A 22,737-nucleotide genomic window follows, 5' to 3' on the forward strand; every position below is an offset into this window, starting at 1 on the left:
ACCTTGTTTAGATGAATTGTAAAGTTGGGCTTTGTTCCCTTGTAGTCTCTGCCTGAAGTTAGAGAGGATGGCCCAAAGCTAGCCCAAAAACTAATGTTAGAGAAAGAGTAGATGATAGTCCTGATAGCTAAGACTTGTCTATTTAATTTCTGGTCTGGGCTTAGTTCTTTGGGACAAAGGAAAGACTGTTTCATTTTGAGCCCACAGATGTGCCAAGGTCTCAAACTTACCAAAACTGTTTTTTTGGGTTTGTTCAATAATAAAACTTTTAAAACTTTAACATTGGGGTATAGTTTAGGATTACATGGGGTCATGATGGCACCATTTCCCCCCAGTATAGACTACAGCACATTTCTCCCTCTGGTTCTTTTTTTTTTTCTTTTTACACAGTGGTATGAAGCAGTGGCTCCTGCTCAGTACTGAGTTCTCATTACAATGGTAACAAACATGATTTTGAAAACTGACATTTTTAAAAGTAGGTGTGACTCAGGAGCCTTCCCTGGGACAATCATTTATATTTCTTTCACTGTTCATTGGCTCAGTCTGACTGGAAATTTGTGCAAATAGGACAGGCCAGGATGCAAAGTCTTCCACGTCCATCTCTAACCAACTCTGAGTTTAGCTAAAAACCAGACTTCTGCATTATTGAGTAAACAGTTATTCTACCACTTTTGATTTTGTTTATTTTGTTTTGTTGTTTGTGTTTTAGTGGAGGGATTTTCCCTTGAAAGATTTTTTTCTCCTGCTTCTCTGATTTGAAGCCAAAATCATTGGTCTTTATACAAAATATATGCCTTTCTAATAGTTTTTTACTCCCTTTGTGGAAGGGGCTGGCAATGTTAATTGATGAGGAGGACCTGGTTGTCCATCATCCTCAAGCTGGGGAGTAGGGGAGAGAGAGCTGTGGGTTAGTGATTAGTGCAGACATTGCTGAGAATCACAGAGCAATCTTTGTAGCCAATCTCTCTCACTGCCTTTCCTGTTAGCCATGTAGCCAATCTTTGAAGAAGAAATGACTAAATCTGAAGAGATAATACCAGTGCCCTAAGGCTTGATTAAAACAACACTAGGACAAGCAGGAACTCTAACTCTTGAATAAATCCCAGACTGAGAAATTAGTGAGGGCTTTGAGGGTATTGATACTGGTCTTTCATTAAGTCCTGGCATGATAAAAGTATTTCAGCATTTGGATTCATTTTTCCTGTCTCCAACTCACATTTTGTTGTTTTTTGTTGGTTTCTCTTTCAACTTTATCTGTAGTTCAGTTTTGTTTGGTGAGAAATTGTTCTGGAATTACTATTCTGAAATGAAAGTGTCCTCTGAGTACTTTGTTCCTGCATCAGATAAAATCATCAAATGGCCATCACCAAGTGCTACAGTTTGGGATTTTTTCTGCTACTCTTCTTTCTTCTTGTTTCTTCTATTTCTGTCTCACATGTTGTCCAAAATAGTGAATCTAGGAGCTCTCATTTCCCTACCAGTTGTTCTACCTATTTTATAAATTCCCCAAAGTCAAATCACATTATTCTATCCTTCCTTGAGGTAACATTTGATTAAATAACTGTCTTTGAGGAAAACTCCCTCACTGCCTTTCCTGGTAGCAGCCCTTCCTCTTTCCCTTAGGGCCCATGTTTCATCACTACAGATAGTGAGGGCTCCATACATAGATCTCAATTCTGTCAACCCATGATTTACTCAGCTCCCAATATTTATCTAGAAGCATCCAATGTGTGTGTGTGGGGGAGGGGGGTTGTGAACAGATGCCAACCAGGGAAGAACATAATAGAAAGATATCATTGTCTTTTCTTTCAAGAACTTACAATTTAATGGGGTGGACAAGATGGCCACATGAAAACAAATAAACAAACAAACAAACAGACAAACAAACAAACCAACAAGGAAAAGATGAAATGGGAGAATACAAGAAAGTACAGTAATGACAACATAAATTTTGTTGAATGATTAATAAATTGCCAGACACCATAATAAGCACATTGTGTGCAATATCCTATTTAATTCTCTCCCCATTCTATGTTAGGTATTATTATTACTCCCATTTTACAGATAAGACAATGAAGGCTCTAAGTGTTAGGTGATTTAGCCCAATTTGCACAGCTACCACTTCTAAGTGACATATGGTTCTGGGGCCTGAACTTATAACCACTCTCATGTCCTTGCTGGAGGCACAACAGAATTGTAGGACAGGTACAAATCAAGAGAACCCGTATAAGACAAAGGTTGCACAGCTGAGTTGGGCTTTGAAAGATGCTGAGTTTAGAGGGCAAAGGAAGGGCATTTCAGGAGGCAGGAAGGAGGATGAGTGAGCATGTTATTAACAGGAATAGCAAATGTCAGGAAAGGGCAGGTCAGGGGTGTGGGCACAGAAGGATGTACAAGACAGGTTCCAGTGGCAAGGACAGGCTCAAAGCCAGAAAGGCAGTGGTCAGGATGCCGCGGGAACCAGGTAGGTGTCACTCTGGGTGTGGCTGGTGCCTACAAGATGAAGCAATGGGAAATCCCCTGGTGTTTTCCAATTTTTGGTTTAGTTTTTTGAAATTCTTTTTCTTATATGATAATTTTAATTTTGCACACTTCTGTGAGCAATGACTTTGACATCATAACTCATAAAGGTCAGAGAAAATGACATCCAGATATGGACAACCGCCAGCACAGTTGGAGACAAATTCAATACAAAGATGAAAATTAAAACCTTCCCTAAGGTCCTGGTCTGGCTGTCCAGAAGCGTGGTTTCACTGAAGAATTAGGAAGGGAAGCCAGTTTGGGGAAGGATGATCTCAATTTTGGATCATTTGAATCTAAGATGACATCAGAAAAGCCAGTGAAGCTGTCCAGTTGGCAGCCAGAGTACAGGTCAAGGCTGAGGATACAGACATTTTCTGTCTCTTCACTTCCAAGAAGTTCCATACACCACCCTCAATTCTAGTTTTTTTTTTCCTATTAAGTATGGCTACTATATTTTTCCAGAACCATGTAGGCACTTCCAACACAGTTCTAGCCCTGTGTATGCAGCCCAATTTGCACTGCTTGGTAAAAGTGCTCTACCACCAACTTCATAAAACTGCCCCCAACCCCTAGGAAAATGTTGCTGATGCCAAAATGTCTCTCCTGGCAGCTAGGCTAACTTTATGCTTTGGAAAAGTGCCTCCATATGGATGGTCTGCCCGAACACTGTTCTCTGCAGAGAGGAAGCCTGACTTCAGTTACGTCTGTAATGATGCACTGTCCTGTGGGGCAGCTGCCAAAATCTGAGCAGAAATAGATGGTGACAGTTTCCATTCACAGGTAATCTTGTGTGTGGCTGACTGCTGACTGGAAATGTGGGTCTTGTCAGACCCACTGAACTCACTCTGAAAACACGGCTGCAATGTATCTCTGCTCCAGCCCAGCACTGGCCAGAGGCCTGGCCCCAGTCCCCAAGGCAATGGGAGCTGTGAACACACTGACTGGAATGTGGGCTCTGTCACAAACACTTCATCCATTCAATAAACCCGCCAAGGCCTGGAGGACTCTGTGACAAGCTATGGCCCTACTTTGCACTTTACCCTGTGCTCAGAACCTGAGATACGTAAATAATTGTATCCTGTGTTCCACAGCCACCTTTGTCCTCATCAGCTGAGCTAAGACTTGTATTCTTCTGACAATGGTCAGAAAGCATGGTGGATTTTATGGGGTGGCTAGGAATTGGAGGGAAGGTAAGTGTGGCCTCTGTGGATGACACTCTGCAAACCACGGCAGAATGGGGTTGCTTGGAGCACCTTGGCGGTTGCCCTGGCTGCCAGCTTTTTCTAACCATAGTGGGACAATCAAACACTGAAGCTGGAAGCTTCATCCGAGGTTATAACATCCAGTTTTTTTGGTTTGAAGATAAATCACTGAAGCCCAGAACCACTTTATAAATTCTCCAAGTAGAAGTGGAAGTGAGAACTTTGACCCAAGTCTCTGAAATTCGTTCACTAACTCTAGTCCCTTTTCAACTTCTTTTCCAAAGGATCAGGAAGCGAGGTTGATAATTGGTTAGATGTTATAGTTGCCTTATGAAAATAGAACTTTAGATTTCTCAGTGGCTGGGAATTTCACATTCCCTCTCTCACAGTGTTGTGACTCCTTGCTGCGAGGCTATTAACAAACAGTAAATAACTAGTGTATGTCTAAACTGGTGTGGAACAAGATTTTAAGCAACACTCCAGGGCTTGTTGGTGTTGACCTCTGCTCAAAGAAGCAGCTGTGACTCCAGGCTTGAAGAAACTCTTCCTTCACACACACGTCTCTGGTTATTGTCTTTTTATCTATAAAATGAAAGTATTACATTGGTTGATATCTGGTGTTCTCCCCAAATCTCACACTGTATTATTCCATAAAAGCAAAGTGGGCCTCAGTCTCCTTGTGGAGGTCATTCATGGCAGACTTTACGTGTGAGGACACCCAAAGCTGGTGGTGGCGGCAGAGGCCCTTGTGCTCGAATGGAATGCACATGCATTTGACCTTTCTAGAAATCAGCTTGACAAGGTGTTTAAAGAAATTTAAAATGACACATACCTTTATACCTTCTAAGACTCTATCTCAGGAAAGTAATCTAAAGTGAAACAAGATATAAGTGTATTTATTTTAACATGATCTAGTTATAAATATTAATAGGCAACTTTTATTAGTAATATGTATTATATTTATTATAACATTATCTAGAAAAGTGGAGAATTAATGTGGATTTCTAAAATAAGGTAGCGGTTAAAAAGTACATTTCTAAAATAAGGTAGTGGTTAAATCCAGCCATATTGGTTACATTATGAAGTTACTGAAAGCTATGTTTTCAGAGACTATCAGAAAAATACATTAGTCATATGTTGTAAGTAAAATATAAGATGAAAATGAATTTATATTTGTCATTTTAGAAAAATGAATCTATAAGTTATATGTGAACTTTAAAATCTATAAGTAAAAAAATGCTAATGGTGAACACATCAGAAATCACAGATATTTTTTAAACTTTCCATAGTTTCTAAATTTTCTCTAGTGAACATGCATATATTTACACTCAGAAAACAAATAATAAAAAAAGTCAATAGAATTTCTGCATCTGGAAAGACGGAGTAACATTTTCCCCTATTCTACTATGTATAAACAGCTAAAAACTCTGGAGATTATATATAAAACAAACATAAAAATACTTTGAGAGATGGCTCTGACTGGTGTGACAGTAGATTGAGCACTGGCCTGTGAACTGAAGGGTCAGCAGTTCGATTACTGGTTGGGGAACATGCCTGTTGGGGGCATGCAAGAGTCAACTGATTAATGTATCTCTTGCAAACTGATGTTTCTCTCCCTTTCTTTCTCCATCCCTTCCCCTCTCTTGAAAAATAAATTAAAAATCTTTAAAAAATCTTTGAAAGACAGAGAGAAATTAGCTTAGTTGGGGACATGGAGAAACAAGGGATCACACAGCAATGAGTTCCTGGGTTTCTTTTTGCCTTATCTATCGCAGACTCTAGGCTGAAGAAGGCAGCAACTCAGAAACACCAACAGACTCAGAAAAGAAAAGTCCTAACAGACGGGACTTTTGGTGGAGTCTGCCTTGTCCACCAAAGGACAAAGAAAGGGCAGCTTAGCCAAACAGAGAGCTTTCAGACAATGACCACCCTACTCCAACTACAGAAAACACTTTGACCACAGCAGCACAAGCAAAGGCCAAATGAAGACCCCAGTCTTTCACCCTTACCGCACTGTAATGAGCCCAAACCCCTATGTGGTGTCAGAAAATGCCAAGTAGGGGCAGCTGGAACTTTCATAGGACATGGAGGGTGAGGAACCTCTTCCTCCCTCCTCCTGACCTCCCACAATGTCTGTGGGCATTCAGTGGGGGAAACTGTACTTTTATCTCTAGCAGGCAATAATGAAATCAGGTAGCATTCCTTTCATTTTCCCTGTCAGAGTAGTGTCACAGAAAGCTGGGCAATGTAGAGGGTTTAAATAAGATCCAGAATCTTATAACATAGCACTCAAAATGTCCTGGCTTCAATCTAAAAACTACTCACCATACCAAGAACCAGGAAATCCATAATTTGAATGAAATAAACACAATCAACAGATGCTGTCACTGAGATGATAGAGAAGTTAGAATGATGTGACAAAGATTTTAAAGTGGCTATCATAAAAATATTTTAATAGCAACTGCAAATACATTTGAAACAAATTTAAAAATCTCACAGAAAATAAATAGAAAGTCTAAGTAAGCCAAATGGAAAAACTTAGAACTGAAATATATAAAAATAAAAAAATTAAAACCTAATGGATTGGCTCATAGCAGAATGGAGGGGACAAAGGAAAAAAAAATCAGTGAAGTTGAAGATAAAACAGTAGAAATTACCAAATATGAATGACAGAATGAAAGTAGCATGAAGTAATTAATAGAGGCTCACACACCAGTGGGACTATAACAAAAACATCTAACATTTGTCTTATCAAAGTCTTATAAGGAGAAAATATCAAGAGTAGAGATGAACAGGTACTTAAAGAAATAATGGCTAAAAATTCCCCAAACTTGCCAAAAACATAAGCCTACAGATTCAAGATGTTGAACAAACCCCAAACTGGTTAATCTTCAAAAATCTACAAGACATACAAAGTCAAACTTCTGAAAACCAAGGACAAAAAAAATAATTAAAAAGATACCTTAGGGAAAAACAATGCAAATGTTGGCAGATTTCTCATCAGAAACCATGGAGGAAGTACCACATTATCAAATGCTGAAATAAAAGAACTGTCATCCAGAAATCATATTTGAATGAAAACAACTTTCAGGTATAAAAAGGATATTAAGGTATTCTCAGATGAAGTAAAGTAAGGTAATTTGCCACCAGCAGACCTACCCTAAAAGAATGGTTGAAGGAAGTTCTCTAAAAATAAAGAAATAATAAAGGAATCTTGGAATACCAGGAAGGAAGGAAGGACAACAGATAGAGTAAAATAGAAATAAAAACATTTCCTTCTCTTTTTGACTTTTCTAATTATGTTTGATGATTGACGTGGTTCTAAATGTATTTAGAAGATGTGGTTAAGACAATTATATTAAAACTGGGGGGAAGTAAATGGACATAAATGGTAGTGAGTACTCTACACTTCACATAAACTGGCAAGATGTTGATACCAGTAGGCTGTGATGTTTACATCAAAACAGCTATCTATACAAAAAAGATGCACTTAAAAACATTACAATGAACAAAAATGGAGTTCTAAAAGTATACTGAACTGAATTAAAATAAAAATACTACAGAGCAAATTTTTGTGGGACACAGTTAAAATAATACTAACAGGTAAATTTATATCACTAAATGCTTAAATTAGAAAATAAAAAATTTCAAATTAATAATCTAAATTTACATCTCAAGAATCTAGGAAAAAAGCAAAATAAACATGAGACAAGTGGGTAGAGAAAATAAAAAGATTAAAACATCAATCAATAAATTGAAAACAAATAAACAGAAAACTCAATGAAATATAAAGCTGATTTTTTGAAAGATAATAAAGTTGACAAACTCCTACAAACCTTGACAAAGAAAAGAGAGAGAATACACAGATTAACAATATCAGAAATACCATTGATTATCAATAGAGATTCTAGACATCAAAAAGATAATGAAGTAATACTGAAATACATAAATTTGACAACTTAAATGAAATGAACCAATTGCTATAAAGCACCAACTACCACAACTCACCCAAAATAAAATAATTTAAAAAGCCCTATAACTAAGGAAATTGAATTCATAATTTAAAAACTCTCCAAAATGAAATTTCCAGGCCCAGATACTTTCACTGGAGAATTCTACCAGTGTCTAAAGAATTAATATGAATTCTATCTCTCCCAGAAAATAGATTAGGGAATACTTCTCAACTCATTTTATGAATCTAGTATTACTATGATACCAAAACCAGAAAAAGGGAGAACATATAAAAATACTGATGGATATCCTTTAAAAATATATGTGAAAAACTTTAACAAAGAATTAACTAATAGATTTCATCAATATATATAAATAATTATCTACCATGATCAAATAGGGTTTATTTCAGAGATGCAATTTTGGTTAAATATTCAAAAATTAATCCATATAATATACCATATTAGTAGGCTAATGAATAAAAAGTTACATAATCAAATCATTCAATGAACAATAAGCATTTGACAAAATCCCAAAGTAGGGATTTCATCATAAAAAAAAAGCTCAGAAAAATAGGAAAAGAGGACAACTTCAACTTGATAAAAAGCATCTAGAAAAACCATACAGCTTAGATTACATTTGATGTTGAGAGACCAAATGCTTCCCTCCTAAGATGAGAAACAAGGTAAGGGAGTGTTCTCTCTTGCCTCTTAGTCAAGAGAGTACTGGAAGTTCTATTCACTGCTTTAAGGAAGGAAATGAAATAAAAGGCATACAGATCAGCTGAGAGGAAATAAAACTGTCTCTAGTTGTAGTTGATATGATGACTTACCTATGTGATAAATTTTAAGGAATCTATAAAAACTCCTAAACTAATAATTCTAATAAGCTAATAAACTATTCAGAAAGTTTTGCAAGCTCACACATTTAAGACCAACATACAAAAATCAACTGGCTTTTTGCTCATGCCTATGGCTCTGACAGGATGGCCAAGTGTTGTAGTCTTCATGGTGCCAGGAGGCTCTGTAGCCACCAATGCAATCAGAAGTGTCATGATAAACAGTATAAAAAAGCCCACTTTGGCTCATCCTTGAAGGTCACAGTCCTTTTGGAGGCACTTCCCAAGCAAATGGACCTGTACTGGAAAAAGTAGGGGTTGAAGCCAAACAGCTCTCAGGAAGTGTGTCAGAATCCAGCTGATTAAAAACTAAAAAGAAAAAATTATAGACTTTGTACCAATGACAACTGCTTGAATTTTATTGAGGAAAATGATAGAGTTTTGGTTGTTGAATTTGGTCACAAAGGTCATGCTGTTGGTGACACTCATGGGGCCCACATCAAAGTAGCTAATGTCTCTCAGCCTTATGCAAAAACAAGAAGGAAAGACCAAGATTATAAGTTTTCATGGTGAAAACAAGGTAGTTATAAATTTTTATATGGTAAAAAGTCAACTATATTTCTATATACTGGCAATGAACATGTAGACACCAAAGATAAAAATACAATTCTACATATAATTGTTAAAAAATAAGAAATACTTCAGTATAAATATTGCAAAATGTATAGGGCTTATATTATAAAAATTATGAAATGATAATGAAGGAAATTTAAAAAGAGCTAAGTAAATGGAGAGACATATCATGTTTATGGATTGGAAGATCCAAGATAATAAATGACTGGTATTTGTAGTAGGCTGAATAAAATTTTCAAAGATATTGTTTTTAATTCTTGGAACCTGTGAACATCACCTCATATAACAAAAGGAATTTTGCATATGTGATTAAGTTAAGGACACTGAGAATGAGAGATTATCCTGAATTATTTTATGAGTCCTAAATGTCATCACAGTGTCCTTAAGAACACTCCATAAGAAGAAGTCAGAGGGATGTTTGACACAGAAGGAAAAGTAGGAGAGAGGATGATGAAGCAAGAGAATGATGTCTTTTGAAGATAGAGGAGGCAACCAAAGAATGTAGGCAGCCCCTAGAAGGTGAAATAGGCAAGGAAACAGATTCTCTTCTCCTTGTCTCTAAAAGTATTCAATCATGTCAATACCTTGACTTCATCTTAGTGGAACTGATTTCAGACTCTGGTCACCAACACCATAAGAAAATAAATCAATGTTGTTTTAAGCCACTAAGTTTGTGGTGATTTACTATAGCTGCAATAAAAAACTAATACACAGGTTTAATGAAATTATTACCAAAATCTCAGCAAGATTTTTTAGATATATATAAGCTTATTCTAAATTTATATAAAATTCAAAGAAACTAAAATAACTAAAAATAATTTAAAAATCTACCTGATTTTATAACTCCTATTTTATGTACAGTAATCAAGGTGTGATTAGGGGCAGATAGGCACATAAATCAATTGAACAAAATAGGGAACACAGAAATTGATGCACACAAATACGTACAACTGATTTTTTCATATTCACTTACCATTTAATTAGTAATTAGTAGTAAAAAACAAGTGAACAAAAAACCCAAAAATATTGAGATACAAATTACTGAAAACCTGAGCCATTAGATTAACAGGCTGTGCTGGTTTTTTCTATATGGTATTATAATCAAAGTCCTTTTAAAAATTTGTCATTGTCACCATCAAAATACATTCAGAATCTTATTTGCTTGATGCCTATTTGAGTCTTTGGCCTAATCTTGAATCATAGTCTATGTTGTTGGAATTTATAATTTGTTTACCATATTTGCAGTGGTAGTTCTGAATAGCTATTATTTCACAAAGCCCTTAATTGACTAATTCACAACTAAAAGACATCCACTATAAACCTATTGGCAATTAAGTTTTAAGTTTTGCTTTATGTTAATAAAAGTAGTGTTTAGAAATGACACCAACCATTCCTCCCCCTTTCCTTCAAAGGACTCACATTATTAAAACAGGCAGGGGACCTTGAAAGAATAAGCATGAGCCTACGTAGGATTATTTTCATTTTCAGGATACTATTTTCATTTATTTTTTAGTGAATTTATTGGGGCGACATTGGTTAATAAAATTACATAACTTTCTAACTCATTTTGTTTATGAAGATGAAAAAGAAATTCAATGGAAAAATGTTGCTTTTCAACAAATAGTGCTGGAGCAAGTACACATCTATAGTAAAAAAAGAAAAAAAAAGAACGTTAACCTAACCTTCACAACTTATGCAAAAATTAACTCAAAACAGGTAATGCAATTATCTCAAGCTACACAATTTTTAGAAATAATAAAAGAAAAACTAGGCAACTAGGATTAAGCAAGGATTTCTCAGATGAGCCACAAAAACTATAATCCATAAAGGAAAGTATGTTAAAGTTGACTTCATCAAAACTAAAAACTTTTACTATATGAAAGCCCTCTTAAGAGAATGAAAGCTACAAATGGGGAGAACATATTTGAAAACTGCATATTTGACAAAGGACTAACATTTATAGAGCTCTCAAAACTCAACAGTTAAAAAAATCCAATTAAAAAGTGGACAAAAGTTGTGAACAGACATTTCACTGAAGAGAAAATGAAGCTCATTAAAAGATATACAACATCATTAACCATTACAGAAATGCAAATTAACTATGATAAAACATCACCACAGAGGATTGAAGATGGCGGCGAGGTAGGAGGGAGCAGATTCCACTTCCCCCTGCACATGGGAGAAAAACTTAGTCAATCTACAGAGGAACAGGGCAAACAGCCAACAGTACCCCAGCATATATGAAGATAGAAGACCAAAAATTGTAAAGGACATTGAAAAACAAGGTGGTATGGAGACTGCTTCAGGACAATAAGGTCCCTGGGACCAGCGCGGGGACCAGGGTGACTGCAGCTCCAGGTCCGGCACCTGCCACAGGGTTCTTGGGAGAGAGTCAAGTCAAAGGCTCCCTCCCCTGCCAAACGAGATCTGAACAGCGCTGGGAAAGACCTGGTTGCTCAAAGTCACAGAGAGAGGGATAAGGACTAAGTGGCAAATGCACAGGGGCTGTGAGCACCCACAGAGTCTGTGGATGTCAGCTGGGGAGAATTGAGAGTGGGGCTGTGATGGCCCCTGACCCCAATAGTCTCTAGTCTGGTTGAAGAATAGGGCTGTGTGAGAGGCCAGGTCATTGTATGGAGTGGCAGGCTTGAGTAGGAGGAATTTCTCATTTAAAAAAAAGTGAAAAAAGAGACACTGTTTGGGGAATTCTCCTGCAGCAGCCACTCCAGCTTCCTCCCCACCCAGCTGGGCAGCGCTCCCAAGGTGGCTTGAAAGGTCCTGCACAAACTCTCATAGCCCAGAGGGACCAGAGGCTGCTGAAGAGCTAGGCTAGAGGCTGATTGACTCTGATCAGAAAGGGAGAAAAGCGAAACCAATTGCCCCTCAGCCTGCTGCAGCCAGGAAGACCAGCAAAACTGATTTGACCAGCTTGAAACCAGCAAAAGGCTTTTTAAAAAAGTAATTCTTTATTTTTTATTTTTATTATTATTCTTTTTATCTTTCAACTCCTTTTTCTTCTCTTTCCTTCTTTCTTGTTTTATTCCTTCTTCCTTTCTTTCCCATTTTATCTCTTCTTCCTTCCTTATTCTTTTTAAAAAAATTCCCACAAGTGAGACAAAAAAACCTGGAACTTTGAAAAGACCAGAGCTGAACTCAAAGAGGGGTCATCCCAACAGCTGAGACAATGAGATAAACTTCACTTTGCTATTACAGAGAACCTGCAAGTTATTGCATATTTGTATTATTATTTTTCATTATTCTAGCATTTTTTATCTTATTAGTATTTTTGTATTCTTCTTCTTTGTGTTTAGTCTTTCCTTAGGTGGTTAAACTGTATTGTTTGACTGATTTCCCTCATTCTCTCTTTCACAGTGTATTGTTAATTTACTGTCTTTCACTTCACTTGTGTTCCACTAGCACACTACTCAAGGTCCTATACTTAATCTTCTTGTTACTCAGATAACATAGTTTCTGTTATATGATTGTTGCTGCATTATTATTATAAATAATAGCTGTCCCATACAATTGTAAATACTACACAGCAGCCCTGCCAGATCTTAGCCCACTCCACAGTTTCCCAAACTCTATTACTGTTGTGGTTAATGCTATTCTCTCACACACTACACTTACTTTCTATCCTTTACTCTCACCTTACCTCAGAATCTGAACTCCCACAAACTCACTGCTTTCTAGATCCAACTCACAATCCTTCCCTCCCCAACAAGAGTCTTACTTTCTTTCCACACTTTCTAAAAACTGGCTAGTTGGGTGGAATATCATGGTTAATAACACTATACATAGCCAAAGGATCTCCTATCTCTTCTGCACTGGCTGCTACTGTAAATATCTTAGAATACACTTTTGCTGTCTTAAACCACTTGCCTTCCCCCTCCAACTGATCACAAAAAAAGCAGGTGGAAGCTGTGAACACAAGGATACCCACTGGAAGAGGAAATCCAACAACAAAGGAACCACCAATAGATAACAACAGAAGAAGGTGAAGGAGGGAGCGGAGGCCACACTAACCTCAATCCAGGACCTATCTGGAAACACAACTAAATAGTCTAGAAATTCCCAGAACAAACAACTGAACAAGAGCAAGAGAGAATCCTCAAAACCTTGTACACACAGAAGAACCAGCTTCAACACAACCTGCCCACACCAGCACACCAAAATACAAGAGGTGGTGGACAGAGTGACCCTCAGTTAACCAGCTGGTGGGAAGGACTCACCAAAGAAAGACCCAACAACAATCAAATCCCAAAGACAAACACAGAGCCAACTTAAATGACAGCCCAAGACCAGTGAGCCAGGGAGACCAAGGAGACTGTACCACTGAATCTCACAGGAGTTCTACCAGAGAAGTTCACACCATAAACCCAGGGAGCCAGAACAGATCAATTTAAGAAGCAGAAGCTAACAAGAAGAGTCTCACAAACAATGGGAAGACAAAGAAACAATCCCCAAATGAAAGGAAAGGAGTAAGCCTCAGAAAGAATGTTCTGAGAAAGAGAGGCAACTCAACTATCAGATATTGAGTTCAAAGAAATGGTTATCAGGAAGCTCAATGAGCTCACAGAGAATTACCAGAAACTACAGGGAAACTGCAATGAACTCACTGCAAACTATGTCAACATGAAAAAGGAAATAGAAAAATCAACAAGAGCCAAGAGGAAATGAAGAATACAATTTCTGAACTGAAGAACACAGTAGAAGAAATCAAAAGCAGGCTCAATAAAGCAGAAGATCGGATCAGTGAATTGGAGGACAAGGCAGAAAAATGCACCCAGAAAGAGCAAGAAAAGGAAAAGAGGCTCAGAAAGAATGAAGAGGATTTAGGGGAAATGCAGGATAATATGAAACGTAATAATATCCGTATAATAGGGATACAAGAAGGAGAAGAAGAAGAGCAAGGGATATATTTATAAAGGAGTGAAAGAAATTTGGTGAATAACGGATAGTTCTTCAGGGAATAATTCTGGAACACTTGGAAGTCCATATACTCCACCTCCTCCAAAGAACATAAATACAGATTTTATAGCTTACACAAAAAATGAACTTAAAATGAAAAATTACAAAACTTTTAGAAAAAAATATGGGAGAAAATCTATATGACCTTGAACTGATGAGTTTTCAGGTATCAAACCTAAGTATGATTCATAAAAAAATACTTGAAAAGTTGGACTTTATTAAAATTAAATTTTTTTCTGTGGACACTCTTAAAAGAGTAAAAAGACAAGCTAATATCTGGGAGAAAATATATCAAAATATACATTTGGCAAAGAATGTCTGTCCAAAATTTAGAAAGAACAATTAAAATATAGTAATACAAGAAAAACAATACAATTTAAAAAATGGGCAAAATGTCTGAACATATATCTAATCAAAAGATATATATGGATGGCAAATAAACACAAAAAAGATACCCAACATCATTCATCACTAGGGAAATGCAAATAAAAAGAATGAGATACCACATTGCACCAATTAGAATTGTTAAAATCCTAAAACTGGTGAGAATAAAGAGCAAAAGAAGTTCTGATTCATTGCTAGTACAAATACAAAGTGGCACGGGTACTTTGTAAGAAAGTTTGGAAGTTTCTTACAAAGCTGAACATGGTTTTACCATGAGATCCAGCAGTTGCACTCCTAGGTACTTATCCAATTGATTTAACTTATGCCTATACCAAAATATGCCTTGTGAATGATTATAGGAGTTTTAATTCACAATTGCTCCAAACTAGAAAGAACCAAAATGTCCCTTAGTAGGTGAAAGGACAAACTGTGGTACATCCATAGTATGGAATACTTTTCAGCAATAAAAAGGTTGAGCCATCAGGCCAAGAAAAGATACAGAAGAAATTTAACTGCATATTTCTACATGACAGAAGCCAGTTCTAATGTATATAAGACAAAAGGCAAAGGAAACTACACTTATGTGCTGTACTCTAGTTGACTGAATTGTTTCCACTGAAAGTATGAGTGAATAACTCTGAAACCACTATACATGTATTCTGGAATTGAAAATTAAGAAAATGAATTATGGGTGGTTGGAATCATGTTTCTCACCTATAAGTGGAACCTAATCAATAAAACAAGCAAAATATAACCAGAGACATTGAAATTAAGAACAAACTGACAGTAACCAGAGGGGAGGTGGGAAGGTAAAATGGGGGGAAAAGGGGAAAGGGTTTTCAGGAACAATGTATAAAGGACACATGGACAAGACCAAAGGGGTATAGGATCAAGGGTGGGAAGCTGGGATGGCTGCGGTCAGGGGCATTGGTGGGGGCAAAATAGAGACAACTGTACTTGAATAACAATAAAAAAGTTTAAAAAAAGAACCATGTTTTATTTTTTACCATTGGAATGGGAGTTAATAATGTCAACTGTGGTAAAGCAAGGAGATGACATTAGAATGACCTGTGTGGTAAAACAATTGAGTTGGAGATATTAGTATGAATCCATTTTTGCTATGCACACACATACACGTCTATTTCCTTGTTCTGTTAGCTGAGAGGGCCTGGGAGCAATGATATTCCAGAAGCAATGAACACCCCTGGTGCCCACACCTTGGTTTCTAATACAATTTTCCAGTAAAAGAGACCAGGACTCTTGGAGAAATGGCTGATTACAGAACTTTTACTCAGCAAATATAGGAGTTAAAGCTGGAGCATCTTGTAGTGCCAGAAAGTAATAAATTACTAAAAAATAAACTGCCAATAATGGAAATATACCAAAAGTACACAGGAACCAAATGAAAGAGCTTCCAAGTGCCAAAGCTAGAACTATTTGAACAACAAAATAAATGCAATAATATTAGATTAGAAACCAAAGTAAAAAATAAGTATTGGTGAGTCCATACTGATATAATTGAATAAATAAATAATGGGGGGAGAAGAGACTAATCTCTCATGTAATGGATTTCCAAATAATATATGCAGATTATCCACTTTCAAGGAGAGGGGCACATAGCTCCTGAGGCCTAATATGGGCTATGCATAGTGATTTCTTTGAAAAGAGTTGTCAGAATGGACTATAGAAAAAATAGAGCAACTCCACAGTAGAGAAATCTGACAACAACCACATTAGCCACATGATCAAGGTCAATATTACAGTCATAAGTCATGCTAATTGTACTTACCCTGGATATGATATGATGAGAGTGGCGCTTTACTTTGGTGGTCTCCCTCCCCAAAACACTGAAGTTACCCAGTCTAATTAGAAGACAAATTTCAGACAGATCCCAATCAAAAGGACTGTCTTGAAAATAATAAATGAAATATCTGATCAGTACTCCTCAAAACAGTCAAGTATTCCAAAACAATGAGGGTTAAGACACTGTCGTAGTCAAAAGGAGCCTTAGGAGACATTATGACTAAATGTAAATGGTATCTGGATGGGGTCCTGGGATATTAGGTAAAAACTAAGGAAATCTCAGTAAAATATGTACTTCAGTTAATAATAATGTATTGGTTCACTAATTGTCAAAAATGTACCATAGTAGTGTAAGCTGTTAATATAGGCAAAACTGGATATGGGTTATATAATAAACATCATCTTACCATGTTAAGATATCTTTGCAAAGAGTTCCAAAAATCTCATTGTCAGATAGTGAACTGGGCATAATGATGTATTTTTCAAATTCACTGATTTTTTAGGTCTAGAGGAGAAATACGAGTATTCTATAATAAAAGTTATTTAAAAATTAAAAGTAAAGAGTTAATAAGCTATCCTTTTCTGAAAATGCTAATACTTACATTAAAGTTCAGCCAATAAGACAGCATTTAATAGACAAGTAATTACAAAGTTAATCATAAAGACATATCTTTTATGTAACTTATAAATTATTTATCTATACATCTATCTTTTTTTTTTTAACTTCTGTTTCAAACCTGGCCCCAAGCTCAGGCACTATGGATGCAAAAGTGAATAAGAAATGATCCTGGCTCTCAAGCAATGCAGATTTCCTTAGTCGGGTGTTTGGGTTTCTAAACTCTTATTGTTCATGGTTAAAATGCTGCATAAAACCCTTTTCTTTGTCAGGCATTAGGCCGGCAGCATTCTGAGCCTAGAGTTTTGTGAGATTTTTAATTTTTTGTTTTTAATATATTGGTTAGAATTCCAAAAAATTTTAACCTGTAGGTCAAGAGAGCAGAAAACATCAATGCCAAGGCATAATATTGGACTTGTTGTTCAGCTCTTCGAATGGCATCCTACACCACAGAAGACTGTAGAAATATTTCCATGGCTTATAAAGAGCCTTTTATTAACCTCATGTGATTTTAACATGGGAAAAACAGAGCACTAAGAGAAATGTAATCAGTGATGCAAGCCTGGCTATGCTTGTCATATTGTGGAAGGGTTTTAAAGCCCTCTCCTGTGTTAGAACTTCTCAGTGGCCAAAGGAAAAGCCTTAAATTTATTGGTCATTTGAGAAATATTTTTTTAACAGCCCCTCATGCTTTTCAGGAAAGGAAGGGACTAGCATGGTATCTCTTCTGCACGCTACACTTGGTGACGTCATGTTGGAAGCTTTAAATTGATTACACTGGACACTTTACACTGTGGAAATTGCCAGATGCTGTCAATCTGGGATTCCCCACCACCATCTGCTCTTACTCCTCCCCCAGAAAAACAACTGTTAAATATTTACCAGCACACCACCACCAAGGGACCACAGCTAGCTGTATCTGAGGAAATATTTCTGAACTCTGTGTGGTAATGTTGTGGGAAATAACTCACATGCAGGGGAAGATGGCAAGGCACAAACTTTTATTACGCGCGGGCTTAGAGGGGTTAACTACCCAAATTCTCTGAGCAATGAGCTCAAGCTGGAGTTTTCTTTATATACTTGTTACACAGGCAGAAAGGGAGGGGGGAAACTGCTAAAAGCAAGCATACAGAAGCAGAAGTGAAGGTCAGTGTTTTGGCCTTGAGATAACAGCTGTTGCCTTGGGAACAGCTGCTGGTCAGCTCCTACCTAGGAATAGCTACTACTCAGCTATGTTCTGTCACGTTCCCCCCTTTGATGCTATAAGGTGTTTTATCCCTTTTAGCATCACTATATAACTGGTTATAAGGCTGAGGTCCTTGGGAGGGTTACAACTGCTGATACTGGTGTTGGTACCGCTGGAGGGCCAGCACTTTGGTGACTGCTCTACGAGTCACTGTGGCCCTAGGTGTTGGACCAAGGTTCGGAGGATACAGGGTCCCATATGCCTGACACCTCCGGGTCTGGTATTCTATGGTCCTAAATGTTACTCCTGTCCGGTATACCTCCCCTCCCCAAGTGCAGAGGGATTGCTGTGGCTGAATGCAACCTGATGGCATGTCAGTGGAGGAGCTTAAAGCTGACCCTGGGAGATAGTAAGAGACTACTCTACCATTGAGCATAATTCTATGCCCGGGGGTATTACATTTGCAGGCTGGGCTGAGACAGGGGCCACATTTGTTAAGCAAAGCATACAATAAATCCAAATGCAGAGACCAAACAGAGATAAACTATTTCTAGGGTGACCCACTCTGCAGGGATTCCATTCCGCAGGGGCCACAGTCACTAGTTTAATTCCCAATGCTCCTGCGAAGGTGCCAATTAAAGTCAGGTACCCTGAGGAACAATATAGTCCATTCCTTGGTGTCTTCTTTACTGGCTGGTGTCCTCTGGTGCCTCAGTGTGGGTATTCTAGGCACAGGCCTAGTCCTCGGGTCCTTGGGATCTGCTGCTGTTTTGGCCTGGCTGCAGTGGACCCAAGGGGTGACTCCTGCAACCTAGGCAATGCTAGTGGCAATAAGTCTGTCCCGGGTAGCCCAGTTTCCTGGTAGAATTTAGCTAAGGATCCATTTTCCATCCATGCCCCTGATCATACCGTGAGTACTCCTGACAAGACTGGTTGCTGAGCATTGCACTGGGTGATGCACCAGAACCCCGAGGAAGCTCATAGGTTGCTGGGGCAGGTGAACCAGATGGAGCACTGTGAAGGGCCATGACAGAGGACTGCGCAGACGGCTGTGGGGGGCACTTCAGATACATAGCATGTGCCCTCTGCAACTTGACGTGAAGAGTAGGAGTGTGTTCAGGATGTGCTTCTGGTGTTCTTTTCTTAATTCAGCCAGGCGCTTCAGCAGTGTGTGTGTTCCCTCTCAGCACCGTTCCTGGGATGGGCCACCAGGAGGAGGTCATCCATGTACTGTAGAATTGTCAGGTCAGGCCCCCCTTTAGTGAGGGGCTTCAGGTCTCCTGCTAGGGCTTCCCCAAATAAGGTTGGGGAGTTCTTAAACCACTGGGGCAATTTAGTCCAGGTTAATTGAGTCTTGACCGCTGTGTGTGGATCTTTCCATTCAAAGGCAAAAATGGGTTGGCTGGAAGGTGCCACAGGAATGCAGGAGAAGGCATCCTTCAGATCAAGGCAGGTAAACCACGTTGCTGTTGGGGAAAGCTGGCTCAGGAGGGTGTACGGGTTTGGGATGACCAGTGGAGGGTGACAGCTGCTTCGTTGATGGCCCGCAGATCCTGGATAGGCCAGTACCTGCTCCTGTCCAGCTGCCATCATGGGTCTGGGCAGGTGTGGCCTCATGTTATGGATCCAATCTTCTCTGAGCTCCCACACAGGCTCTGTAACTCAGGGGACCTGCCTCCCAGTCACATCTTGGGCGGGAGGAGTCTCTTTATCTTCCAGGCCCAGAGCATGGCCACAGCTATTCAGCATACCTAAGTGACCAGCTGAAAGCTGTAGGTAAGTCAAATGACTATGCCATGGATTAGCTGCAAAACTGTTGCTGTACAAAACAGACCTGAATGTTCTTGCTCTGTGTGTCCCTCCCCCAACTCACACCTGTGGGGGAAGGGGTGAAGACATCTTAAAATCTCCTGGGTGCCTTGAGTTCTAGACCCCATTTTAAATGCCCATTTGGGGTCCCCTCTCTTGGCTGCACCCTGAAACAATCTCTCACTTCAGATATACATCCACTTTAAATTTCTTTAAAGGACAATGGATGAAGGTCTTATCTTCTTGTAACTGCTTCCAGCTGGAAATGGACGTTGTTCTACCTACCTGAGGGTTCTACCTACCTGATGCCCTGAAGGGGGGTGCAGCATGGAGGGAGTCCTTCCTGTAAGGGGAAGGACCTTACAGAACCCTTGTCAGTTGGCTGTTACCAGGAAGTTGCAGGTTTGGTGTCCAAAGGCTGGCATTACTGGACTGTTGGCATCCTGGTCATATTCTGGAGGTGACAGATTTGGAAAGAGTTGGAAGGCACAATTAAATTATAACCACTAAATGACAAAGGCAGGGGCTTAGGTAAAGAATGGTTTATCTGAAGGAAGGTGTACAAGGCATGCTATACCTATCCAAAATTCTTGTGGCCCACTATACTTCACTCGGGCTGAGAGGAATATGTTAGGATTTCCCTCCTTTCAGATATCTGAACCCTTCCTGTCCAAGACATCAAAACAGAAAAGGCAAAATCAGTTTTAAAGTGAAGCCCACAGATTGCCCAAACTGCTTACTAATCCAACCACTCAGTTTAGCCAAACAATTGAGTTTCAGGGGGCAATGATGAAGAATGGGCTCCTTAAGTGAGGCCTATATTGCAACCAATTACTCAGGTAATGAAATCATAGGCATATGTCCTATGAAAACAGAAGAACACACAAGTTAATTCACACAAAAGTCCCGAAAGCAGTCTCTATGCCTGTGAGACTGTCTTTTGGGGAGGCCATTCAGTTGCGAGGTCTTTCCTGCAATGACATTCAGCAATGGCAATTTGACAGGCCCTCCATACCTGTAATACATCTTTGATGATATTACAAAACCAGTTTCAACTTTCAAACAAAAAAAACGCTTTCAAGACAGGTAGCTGCGTCATTCTGGTGTCCAATACTGAGCATTGTGATTTTCCTTGAATTACAATTTTTCTCCTTAAGATCACCCTCACTGTTATTAAAGGGACTACTTTGAGTTCCGCTTTTTATTTTGACTGTTCATTTGCATAAACACACCAAGAGCAGCATGGATTACTTATGATCTTTAAGTCTGTTTTGCTGGAACTCAGGGAACCTTTAGATTGACTTCTTAGTCTGCCCCTTGGAGCACAGAAGCAGAGCCACACACCTGCCATCTGGCTTTGCCTGTACCAGTTGTTTCACTCAGATCCTTGGGCTTCGATTGTACCCAAAGGTTCCTTTTTGGCTCTTTCATGAAAGCAACCTTCCTTCCTTTCCTGGAAAGACTGCCATGAACTGCACAACCAACCAAAATACCAGGCTTTTCTCATGGGCTTACACTAGCTTTGCAGGTCAATTGCAGTTCCTCAGGGCTTTCTGGTGACAATCAGAACCCATACATGCCTCCTTCAGACGTGACATTCCAGTCAAAGTCTTGGTTAACAAAACCACTATTAGCAACTGATCTTATTATGCAAAGTAACCTTATGTCTTCACTCATTCCTTCAGTATGCCAAATTCTGGAGGGATCAGGTAGGGAGAGAAATACAAACCCTGAAGGAAAATCCTTTCCCTTCTAATATCCACTGCACTTCACAAAACCTTCACTTCCACACATTCTACAACACTCACAAACCCTCTATTCTTTCTTTCATATTCCTTCTGATATTTATTAAGATTGTATTTTCATGCCTTATATTTTCTATTATTAACATCACACAGTTCCTTCCTAAAACTGTTACTTTTCCATTTATCTTTGTAGTTTGCTACAGATCTTCTTCATATATATATATATATACATATATATGTATATATATATAAATAAATATATATATGTAATATTTTTAATTTACTTTCCTACAGAGTGTGAAGTTTCAACCTTCTCTGGAATCCTCAATTTCCTTTTCAGAGCAGATACAGAGCGAAATCCAAAACACAGAGTTCCGGAATAATACACAGGTCAAAACATTCTCTTGCACCAATGCGTCCATTGGTGCCTCGCAGAGACATGCTCCTTCAGGTCCGGTCTCTTGGCAGAGACATGCCCCCTTTGCCTCTGCCTGAAGCACTCTTCAGCCCCAAATGACCCTTCCTGGGTCCCGAGTGGCAAAGGCATGCTCCCCAACCGGTTACAGGTGACCTTTCCTAGGTCTTCAGGTACAGGTTTCTGATCAGAAACAAAACCAATGTGAGAAATTTGCTTTTTCCCCCCACAAAACCAGAAAACATATAGTTTAGGTTTCCTTTCTTCCAGGTTTAAAACTTTTCATTTTTGTACATAATTTTACTCATTGAGATTTAACCATCATTCTCTTTTAATCCTGGTTTCTTTCCCACACTGGGAAGGACTATACTTAAACTCAGCACGTGGCAGCCAAAAGTTCCTGTCACTGCAGGTACCTTCCACTAAAATTCCCCAGATTTGCTGGGACATCCTTCAGTTTCCTGAAGCTCAAACCCTGCGAACACCCTTCAGCTCAGATGTTTACCCTTGAACCTCAGTTCATGTCCTTCAGAACCAGAGCCATTCTTATCAGAACCAGTTACACAGAGAACCAGACTGATGCAGTGCCCACAGAGCAGCAGCATACAGCCTATAATCTTAAGAGAACCCTTAGCCTGGTACCTTGCCCAGTTCCAAGATG

At 38.7% G+C, this 22,737-nt stretch overlaps 1 pseudogene; it reads left to right on the forward strand.

The window, feature by feature from the left end:
* The first annotated feature begins 8,661 nt into the window (after positions 1-8,661).
* Positions 8,662-9,074, forward strand: LOC123820741 (annotated as a pseudogene).
* Positions 9,075-22,737: the final 13,663 nt, after the last annotated feature.

This window comes from Phyllostomus hastatus, unplaced genomic scaffold, assembly GCF_019186645.2.
Source record: "Phyllostomus hastatus isolate PE091 unplaced genomic scaffold, TTU_PhHast_1.1 phas_contig_37, whole genome shotgun sequence".
Taxonomy (NCBI): Eukaryota; Metazoa; Chordata; class Mammalia; order Chiroptera; family Phyllostomidae; genus Phyllostomus; species Phyllostomus hastatus.